Here is an 11,606-nt window from a genome sequence, read left to right as displayed (position 1 = left end):
AGGCTTATTTGTAAACATTTGTGGTTTAGTTTGTTACCAAAAACAACAAGGCTTTTTTGTAAACATTTTTGGTTTAGTTTGTTACCAAAAACAACAAGGCTTTTTTGTAAACATTTTTGGTTTAGTTTGTTACCAAAAACAACAAGGCTTTTTTGTAAACATTTGTGGTTTAGTTTGTTACCAAAAACAACAAGGCTTTTTTGTAAACATTTTTGGTTTTGTCGGTTGCCATAAAAACAACAAGGCTTTTTTGTAAACATTTTTGGTTTAGTTTGTTACCAAAAACAACAAGGCTTTTTTGTAAACATTTTTGGTTTAGTTTGTTACCAAAAACAACAAGGCTTTTTTGTAAACATTTTTGGTTTTGTCGGTTGTCATAAAAACAACAAGGCTTTTTTGTAAACATTTTTGGTTTTGTCCGTTGCCATAAAAACAACAAGGCTTTTTTGTAAACATTTGTGGTTTAGTTTGTTACCAAAAACAACAAGGCTTTTTTGTAAACATTTTTGGTTTTGTCGGTTGCCATAAAAACAACAAGGCTTTTTTGTAAACATTTTTGGTTTTGTCGGTTGCCATAAAAACAACAAGGCTTTTTTGTAAACATTTGTGGTTTTGTCCGTTGCCATAAAAACAACAAGGCTTTTTTGTAAACATTTGTGGTTTTGTCCGTTGCCATAAAAACAACAAGGCTTTTTTGTAAACATTTTTGGTTTTGTCCGTTGCCATAAAAACAACAAGGCTTTTTTGTAAACATTTTTGGTTTTGTCCGTTGCCATAAAAACAACAAGGCTTATTTGTAAACATTTGTGGTTTTGTCCGTTGCCATAAAAACAACAAGGCTTTTTTGTAAACATTTTTGGTTTTGTCCGTTGCCATAAAAACAACAAGGCTTTTTTGTAAACATTTTTGGTTTTGTCGGTTGCCATAAAAACAACAAGGCTTTTTTGTAAACATTTGTGGTTTTGTCGGTTGCCATAAAAACAACAAGGCTTTTTTGTAAACATTTGTGGTTTTGTCCGTTGCCATAAAAACAACAAGGCTTTTTTGTAAACATTTTTTTTTTGGTTGCCAAAAACAAGGCTTTTTTTTTTTTTTTTTGGTTTTTTTGGGTCCCCAAAAAAAGGGTTTTTTATAAATTTTTATATTTTTTTTGGTTGCCAAAAACAAGGCTTTTTTTGTTTTTTTTTTTTTTTTGGGTCCCCAAAAAAAGGGTTTTTTATAAATTTTTATATTTTTTTTGGTTGCCAAAAACAAGGCTTTTTTTTTTTTTTTTTTTTTTGGGTCCCCAAAAAAAGGGTTTTTTATAAATTTTTATATTTTTTTTGGTTGCCAAAAACAAGGCTTTTTTTTTTTTTTTTTTTTTTTGGGTCCCCAAAAAAAGGGTTTTTTATAAATTTTTATATTTTTTTTGGTTGCCAAAAACAAGGCTTTTTTTGTTTTTTTTTTTTTTTTTGGGTCCCCAAAAAAAGGGTTTTTTATAAATTTTTATATTTTTTTTGGTTGCCAAAAACAAGGCTTTTTTTGTTTTTTTTTTTTTTTGGGTCCCAAAAAAAGGGTTTTTTTTTAAACTGTTTTTGATTTTTTTGTTAGATTTTTGTTTATAATGGGCAACAATTACAAATGTGACATTTCTTTGTGTTGCAACGTGCAACATAAGTAAACAAACCACAAAAAAAAAATACTAGGATCTTTTTAAAGGTGTGACATTCCTAACGAATGGCTCCTTAGGGTCTGGATCCACGCCACAAAGGTGTTCCAAATATAGAATTCGGTCTCCGCACCACCTCATATAATCCAGGAGGACCTCGTAGGTGAGGTGGGTGTGCCCTGGGTAGAAAAAAACATGACAATTAGTTTTAGGCAAAATGATCCAAACAAGGATTGTAATTAATGTGCCTCAACAAATATGCTTAGGAGTCTATTGGTTGGCTTTTATCAACACTCTGAAGCAAATATGCTAAATTGCTGTTGTAAACCTTAAACTCAAACTTTCACAGCAAATTGTTCAAAAGGTTACATAAGATGGCTTGGAATGTTAGTAGCAGTTCCACCAAAGCTAAGTAAAATGCTTTTCTGCATGTAAACACAAGCAATCATTTTGAAGAATGTAAGGTGTTTTGGGTTCAATTGGTCAACACGATACATGTGCACACATTTATCTCTATCACCATTGGAATCTGTGGAGCGTTCTCTCTCACTCTTACTGTCTATAGATTGAACCTGACACATAGTAGAGACTCACCCTTAGGAATTTTGAGGGCCAGTTCTGGACGGAGCAGATGTGTCTGCTCCCCTGATCTCCTTTCCGCCATCCCAGCTGTGTTAAGAGAGAAGAAAAAGTTTATCAACAAATGGACTCACGCTAACTGTAGGTTACGCAGTCATGAAAACGCTCTAACACCCACTCATTACCCCTCCACATTTCCCTGAAAGTTTTATTTAGACATTGATATGGTGGTGATGCAGATTTGTACAGTGCAAGCGTCATTCTTCTGGGTGAAGCTTGTAGCGTTAAGGATACGTACTCCCTGCTTTTGTGCTGATTGTGTTTTTCTGATGTTTTTGGTGCCTCAGCCCTGCCTGTTCTAAGTGTTGGAAACATATCATTTTGGGAGGGCTGCGGAAAACTAATCAGGTTAGACTTACACTCTCTAGGTTTTTGGGGACAAGAGAAATAACAATCCTCCTTTTTACATGGCCCCTGTACACACCTCTAGGCACCTCCCTCCTGTTGTTTGACCCCACAGCAGGCAGCTTGCTATGGAGGCACATGAGATGAAGCCAAGCACCCTGTGCCTGTTCAGGCACTAGGCTGTGAGCCAGCCTTGCCCCCCTCCCTTCCAATGGTCTCAATGATTAGGAGTGACAGCATCAGGAGGCAATATTGGCATGCTGTCACCTCAGTTAAGGAGGAGGGGGAGTCTGTTCCAGACAAGTATTAGTGCAAAAATTTGGACCGTAAAAAATGGTCCCAGTAAGTCTTAGGGGGAATATGCACACCTATCACTTGGAATACTAATGCATAGAATGCATTCACATAAAGAACCCGCTGCCTTTAGAACAACTTGAAGCCTGAGCGGGGACATACACAGTTAGCATTTCTCCACTTACTAAGTAGACACATTACTGGAAAAGCACACAACTTACCATCATCAGGTTTTTTTGGGGCCCCTGAAGTGGATGGCGTGGCTGGCTCTGGAGAAACTGCACAAAAAGAACACAAATTGTGAACTGGAATGTGGTACATTACCGAGGAAGAGTATTTATGAAAGATTGACAAACACACATTTTCAGTGTTGACTAAATCAGGACATGATTAAATTACAATGTCCCCTAAAAATTTACAAGTACAAAGCACACCATTTCCAATGTAGAGAAACTAACACCAATTTAGAATAGGGTGGCTTGAGATAACTTACAAAAGATAACATGTCCTGTAAAGCTCCCCAAAACCACCTTTCAAACATGAAGGTTAAGCAAGAGTGTTTCATGACCAACCTTCCTGTCACATATAGCAAAACTACACTTGCTTTGACTCCAACTTAGATTATCCTAGATACACATCATCCTAGCACACACAATTCATGTGAGAATCTAATTTTAGGTACTTACAGACTAGTTCAGGGGAGCCTGGAGTGGGGGAGGATGGGGGAGACCCTACATGGGGGGATGGTGTCCCTTCATGGGGGGATGGCGTTGTATCTCCTAGAAACACAAAGACACAAATACAATCCTTGAACAAAAGCTATTTGATAAAGGCACACAGAAAGTAGTCTGGAAACATTGAAGGTAGTAGTTACAGTGGACTGGGTAAGCAGTGGCCCCTCTTCCCCAGTCCTCCACAACAAACATCCTCAATGTCAGCTGCTACAAAACCCCAATGTCAAAATATATATATTACAGCCCTTATATTTACCAGGACACATTGAACACACAAACACATGTAGAATACTTACTTCCCCTTTGAGGAGAGCCCAGGTCCTCATCCGAGTCGGACCAATTGGCCTCTTCTTGGCCAACAGTTTGTTCCTGGCCCGGATCCAGGCGACTCGGCCCTGCCTGAGGCTCCTCTCTTGCTGAAGTTACATCAACCACAAAAGAAAACAAAACAAACAATCATTCCTCCAAGTTCGACCTAATACACAACACACCAGCACATCCACATTACTTACAGGGGGCCTGAGAAGGCTGAGCCGCAACATCCTGATCACTGGTTTCTAAAATAAAAGAAAAACATTATATATTATTTATGGACACAAATAGGCAGTAACCTCTCATCATGCTAGCACCATACTCAATGCCCCTACAATTCAGAACATAGAAGTGCACTTACACCAATGAGATGCATTGACCATGTTTTAAAACAGGAGGGCACCATGCAAATTAAGCGGGCGCCTAAGGCCTCGCACCTACAGGGGCCTTGCGGCCAGTGGCGGAGCACCAACATTTCGAAGGGCGCAGTCAGGGAAATCTCCCAAGTAAAAGATTGCTTTCAATCCTCGGATCAAAAAGTTGCAGCAGTGTGCTGCAGTCCCTTCACTGCGTCTGCCAGGTGTCTGTTGTCCGCTGACACTTACTCCTCCTTCTCTGCCTGGGGATTGGCCGTCTGATCATGTTATCCTAAGATGTGGAGGAATCGGTAGGTGTGTACCTGCACCAGTAGGAAGTGACTGGCCGGTCAACTCACTCTGCTATCATCAGTTGTTGCTCTGGGAGGAGAGCTCCGCCCTGGACCCGGAACATACAGGTAACCAGGCCCAGACTTGATATTTTGCAGGCTGGTCATAGATTTGTTGTGTCCACTATGCAAAGTGGTTGAGTAGCCCCAGGGAAGTTGGAAGAGTCTGAAAATGGTTGGTGGAGGAGGAGGAGAAGAAGGCCCTGGGTGGCTGGGGGACAAGGAGAGGGCCCCTGGGGGTTTTCTAGAGGAGGAAAGATCCACAATGACGCCAGAGTCAATTGCCAAGGAAGAGAGTGGAGCTGAGCAAGTCCTGCCTATCTGACATGAAAGCCAAACATGGTGTAGATGGAGCCCTTTGCCCTACACAATGACAGCACCAGAGGTGGAAGGTGAGTGGTAGCGGGTCTTTGACATTATAGAGCATATGGACTCTGTCCATTATTGGTAGTTTTGTTTGGAGTTGTCCTTTAGATGTTTAACTGTGTTGTTTTTGACCCGAGCTGTGAGGGACTGAGGTATGACAGCCCACTATGCTGAGACTTATAGTGCCCTAGAATGTTGAGGACTGAGGAATCCTTAGTCCCTAACAGAGGGCACTACAAGTCTTAGCATAGCAGGCAGTATTTCCTCATTCCCCTACAGAGAGGATTACAAGTCCAAGCAGGTAGCCTTCTGCAGTGGGACTTGTTGTGCCCTTGACTGTGGTGGACTGAGGAAGGGAAGTGTAAGAGGGTCTCTGTAAGCTCAGATGTATGGGGGAGCTTTGGGGAACACAGAGTTCCCTTTTACACCAGAGTCCCCAGCTTCCCCCCTCAAATAATGGTTCCCAAACTCTCCTTATATCAGAGTCTTCACACTTCCCTCTTACAGTGTAGTAAGTCTGGAGACTCCGATGTAAAGGGGGCTCTGTAAAATGTGATTAGAGATTAGAAATTTCTAACATTTTTATTTTCTACTTACGATCCACAATTTTCAGCTGCTCAAATGGCTCGCTGCCTCTGACTGCATATTGGAGTGTGGCCGTCCTCCTCCTCCCCTTCTTCACCAAAAGCACAAGAGGGTGCCGTCCGTCCGCTTTGGCTAGAAGCAGAAGAAAAAAAAAAACATAAAAAATACGAATGTACATAGTAGTATTAAAGGTTGTGAAGAGACACTTGATGGAGGTAGGAAAGGTAGGAGCGAGAGGGAGGGGGGGGGGGGGGTGTTGGTATTAGTGTTGTTGCATAGCTAAACACATGTCCACCTACCCAAAAAATTGTAACCTATCTGGTCACATGTAATGTATATTTTTACTTACCGGAGATTTGCTCCACAGCCTTTAGCAGGAGCCTGGGTGAGCGCCTTTTGGCATCACTCCAGGCCCGCTGCAGATCCACTATCTCAGGCAGAAACTGAAATCTCCGCTGCAGCCTCATCCGGAGACGACACATCATCTTGTGCTTTTGGTGAAGATGCGTATAAACTTTATCATACCCCCAGAGGAGGAGGAGCTGTGGAAAGAGCAGTGTATGTTTGAGTCCAAGTATGTCCAAAATAGTACAGTCTTCAAATAACATGCTAGGTCGTCTTTGAGATATTGTAGAACAAAGAATTCCATTTCTGGTGATACATATACATCGATGTCCAAATCTACCTCCATGACATAGGTTGCCCCACACTGGTGATTTCCTCTACATGATATAGCCATTTTCTCAATTGGCCTTTCATGACACACCCAGGGCCGCCATCAGGGGGGACAGGCAGTCACTGTATTTACAACCTTATTGCTGTCCATTTAGCAGGGTGCAAGTAACTTTACACACATGTAGCATAGGTATCAACTTTTGTCACCATGTTAAAAGGACAGCAGTATGGGTAGCATTACAGTGACTGTTATTAGTCCAGGCTCACTAAACTAGCCAATGCTTGGAAAAGCAAGCCATGCAGATTGCTTTTCAGGTCCCTTTTAACACGAGCTGTCTGATTGGGTGTGGCTGTTAATTTTTGACGCAGACCTGATAAGCCCCTCAATTCTCCTTTATGGAGTGTTATATGTAAATGGGATTGCTTCATTTGAGATGCAGATTTAAACTGTGTATGGCCAGGCTGAAGGTACCCAAGTTGATTGGTCGATCACCTGGAGGACAACGTACAACCAGTCTGTCAGATTTTACACACACTTATCGCTAGCATCTCTTGTAGCCACTAGCAATAATCACTGTGTTTTCCTGGCAGGGGCAGCACCAGGAGAACACAATGGCTCCGCAGGAGGGTTTCCCCTGTCTGTGTTGATGGTGGAATCAAGGCAAAATGTTTTTCCTGCAAGCCACGGGACAAACAAAGATATTTTTTTAATGAATCCATGATTTTGCCAAAATGGAAAAAAAAAGATGTTTGCTTTGTATATTCTTAAGTTTGCTACATAACTAGAACATGTAACAGTGTTATATCATTGCAGGAGATTTCCCTTCACTTCCTGTCTTGGTGTCACCAGGACAGGAAGTGAGGGAATCTCCCGTGGGGATACAGCCAGCAATTCTTTCCTTTTATATATACTATGGACATTATAAGGCAACAATTGCAAGCTATTTCCCCACAGTGATATTCCCCTCACTTCCTGTCTTGGTGACACTAAGACAGGAAGTGAGGGAAAATCTCATGCAATGATATCACCCTACTAGAAATTGTAGTTCCGTCTAAAAAGTATACATAAAGTAAGCACTTGGTTTCCAAAGTGGCAAAATTATGGAGGAGTTAAAACCCCATAGTGTGATCGGGTAATCTGACGGTGTGTTCCTACACTCCTCAATGTGTCTGTTCATTAAGCTGTGCTGAATTATCCTTGATTCACAATTCCTGCAAGAGTTGCACATGGTATGTGGGAGATGCAAATTTAAGGTGGCATAATTATCCACACAATCACACATAATCCTTTTTAAAGGTCACCAGCAGAATTTGATGGCATAGTGGTTCACAGCAGTGCCATCATATTCCAGTTAGATCTGTCAATTAACAAAGCAATGGGATCTGGGGGTGTATTTAACTTGCAATGGACACCCCCATTCATTATCATATGGCAGTGTGAGATGGGTCTGTTGGGAATGTGATCCATTGAGACAAGTGATTATACACTCATGTGTTTCTTTTAGAGGTGATTTGTTCAAGGCAATCCTTTGAAGACATGACCATTCCAGATTTTTGTGATCACTGATTCCATCTCAGGTGAACCAATTAGCTGCTGTGTGCAGATCCAGCTTATGATGGTAAGAGTGTCAGACAAGACAAACGGGGCCGAGCTTGCAGTGTGTATGGATGTATGTAAGGCAATAATTTTTTGCATTATGCATTTAGGGAATATAATGTTTCTAATCTTGCATATATGAAAAGGGTCAATACATTTGTCTTTATCTAGATAGATTCCAAAGCGTCAGAGCAATCTGTCACAGATAATTGGGTTTCATTTTGTGTAAAAGTTGAAACGAATCAAATCTATCTATATACAGGCATAGCCCACTTTAAGTACACAATGGGACCAGGGCATGTATGGAAACTGAAAATGTACTTAAAGTGAAGCAATCCCTTTTTTCTTTTCTCGATGCATGAAAATACACCAGCTCCATTGTAAATTTTGGCCACATTGACATAGCCTTACTCCCAAACCATGTGGGAGCATGTTAAGGGGATCCAGGACTATGACATGATAGATTACCTAGGCAAGCTGGCCAGCCACAAAATGGATATGGTGTAGTCCTGGGTACCTGGGTACCCTGTCGTTGCTCCCTAAGTTTGTTATCCCTGTCACTTATGGTTTGTGAGCAGTGTCATGGCAAGCTGAACAAGCTGTGTCCTTACTCACGATTGTATATAAAGTGAGTGTACTTAAAGCAGGGTATGCCTATCTATATCTATATAGAAAGTTCAGAGATGTGAACCTGTTCCCTATTATATACACTAATATATGGTATATAACATATTCTATAATGTATCTAATGTATATATATTGTATATAATATATACATAGTATATATATTGTCTAATATATATATTTTTTAGATACACATACATACATCTATATATATACACATAATATATATACATATATAATATATATACATATATATATATATATATATATATACATATAATATATATACATATATATATATATACATATAATATATATACATATAATATATATACATATATATATATATACATATAATATATATACATATATATATATATACATATAATATATATACATATAATATATATATACATATAATATATATACATATAATATATATACATATATATATATATACATATAATATATATACATATAATATATATACATATAATATATATACATATATATATATATACATATAATATATATACATATATATATATATATACATATAATATATATACATATATATATATATATACATATAATATATATACATATATATATATATACATATAATATATATACATATATATATATATACATATATATATATATACATATAATATATATACATATATATATATATACATATAATATATATACATATATATATATATATACATATAATATATATACATATATATATATATATACATATAATATATATACATATATATATATATACATATAATATATATACATATATATATATATACATATAATATATATACATATATATATATATACATATAATATATATACATATATATATATATACATATAATATATATACATATATATATATATACATATAATATATATACATATAATATATATACACATACATATAATATATATACATATAATATATATACATATATACATACATATAATATATATACATATATACATACATATAATATATATATATATATATATACATATAATATATATATATATATATATACATATAATATATATATATATATATATACATATAATATATATATATATATACATATAATATATATATATATATATACACATATAATATATATATATATATACATATAATATATATATATATATACATATAATATATACATATAATATATATATATATACATATAATATATATATATATACATATAATATATATATATATATACATATAATATATATATATATATACATATAATATATATATATATATACATATATATAATATATATATATATATACATATAATATATATATATATATACATATAATATATATATATATATATATATATATATATATATATATACATATAATATATATATATATATATATATACATATATATATATATATATATATACACATATATATATATACACACATACATATATATATATATATATATAGGGAACAGGTTCACATCTAGGAAGTTTCTATAACAGGAAGCTTCTAGATCACGTCTAATAGGCAGAAAGTGCATGCGCAGATCAGCAGACCAAAAGTTTCTTGCACACCCGCTAGATAAGCGACCCACCCTGCCACCATCCCCCATCCCCCATCCCCCATCCCCCATCCCCCATCCCGCACCCTGCACACTCACACCCCCTCCTTACCTTACACACAAATGCCACGATTTCGTCTGTAAACAGTGCAGGAGCCATGATGCACACTTACGACAGGGCCTGGACAATTTCCGGAAACGTGTGCACGCAGCAAAAGTTTCGTTTCCGGTTTCATGTATAAATGTGAGAACGCGGTTTTGTATATTCGCGAATTCGCGAATAGTGAACATACACAACCATTAAGCAGATTTAACTTAGAAAAAGAAATACAAATACATACATTTGTGGACACCAGAAAACTTTATTTAGACACATGAAGACATTTTCAAAAAAAAATTGGAAACATGCTGTTTATTACATTTGTATTTTTCAAACCAAAACAACCTTTGTACAACATTTAGACCATATACATCGACAAAGAGCCCATAATCAACAGATGCATGTGCAGATTGACAGAATTATGTTAACAGCAATAAATACTTACAGAGAGTCAACACACAACACAGCCAAATCTCACCTCCATAAATAACAAAGGGCCAAAAATGTTACCCATAAAACATGTGACACACAAATATATTGGACCTCTTCGTAGGTCAAATCTTTCCTGATGTCTGAGTGAGCTATATATAATCCAAGCAAACACACCCAGAATGGTAACGCCCAGTCCAAAAATTAACTGTGTGTATCCTGTGTGTTTTGGAGCATGCTCAGTTGCCAAAACAAGGGAAATAGAAATGAGGAATAGAAATGTATGTAGGTGTGTATAGTATATGTGAATTGAAAAAATTCTCTCTTGAAGTTTGCTAGTCATTATTTAGAATGTTTAGATACAGGAATACATACATATATATACAATTACGTGAGAGAGAGAGAAATATATATTTAGGGAAACAATTGAAACACACCTTTTGGGATTTGAGAAGTGAGATTGTGACGATTGACCAGATATGTAAGCCAACAATCTGACTCATCACTCATGAACATCCCTAAATTTGGCGTGGCAATTATATCAGGCGTTCTTATGTGCATTTTGGCTGGCGTTTTCCCAGGCGTTTTGACATGCATTTTTTGGGCAGGCATTGTTATATGAAATCACCTACAAAAGCCCCAAAAACAGACCACAAACACGTACATGTGAACGTAGCCCGTTTGGGGGCGTTTGAGGGGGATTTGTCCAGCTCAAGGATCAGCTCCCAAAACAGGCAAAAAATCCAATCCTATTCAGTTCAATGGCCCCTGTTCCCATGTGAGCATTTTGACGGCATGAGGAAAACACCCAACGCTCACTGAGAAATAGCACAATGATTAGGGAGTCTGCCTTCCTGCTGTAGGTTTGTAAGTTCGAATCCGGAAGGTGCCCTCTGTATGGGCAACACTTGGATATCTCCAATCCTCCAAATGTTGACATC

The sequence above is a fragment of the Pelophylax lessonae genome (genome assembly GCF_965119305.1).
Source record: "Pelophylax lessonae genome assembly, chromosome: 13".
Classification (NCBI taxonomy): Eukaryota; Metazoa; Chordata; class Amphibia; order Anura; family Ranidae; genus Pelophylax; species Pelophylax lessonae.
The sequence above is the reverse complement of the archived record's forward strand: the minus strand, read 5'-3'. Positions refer to the sequence as shown.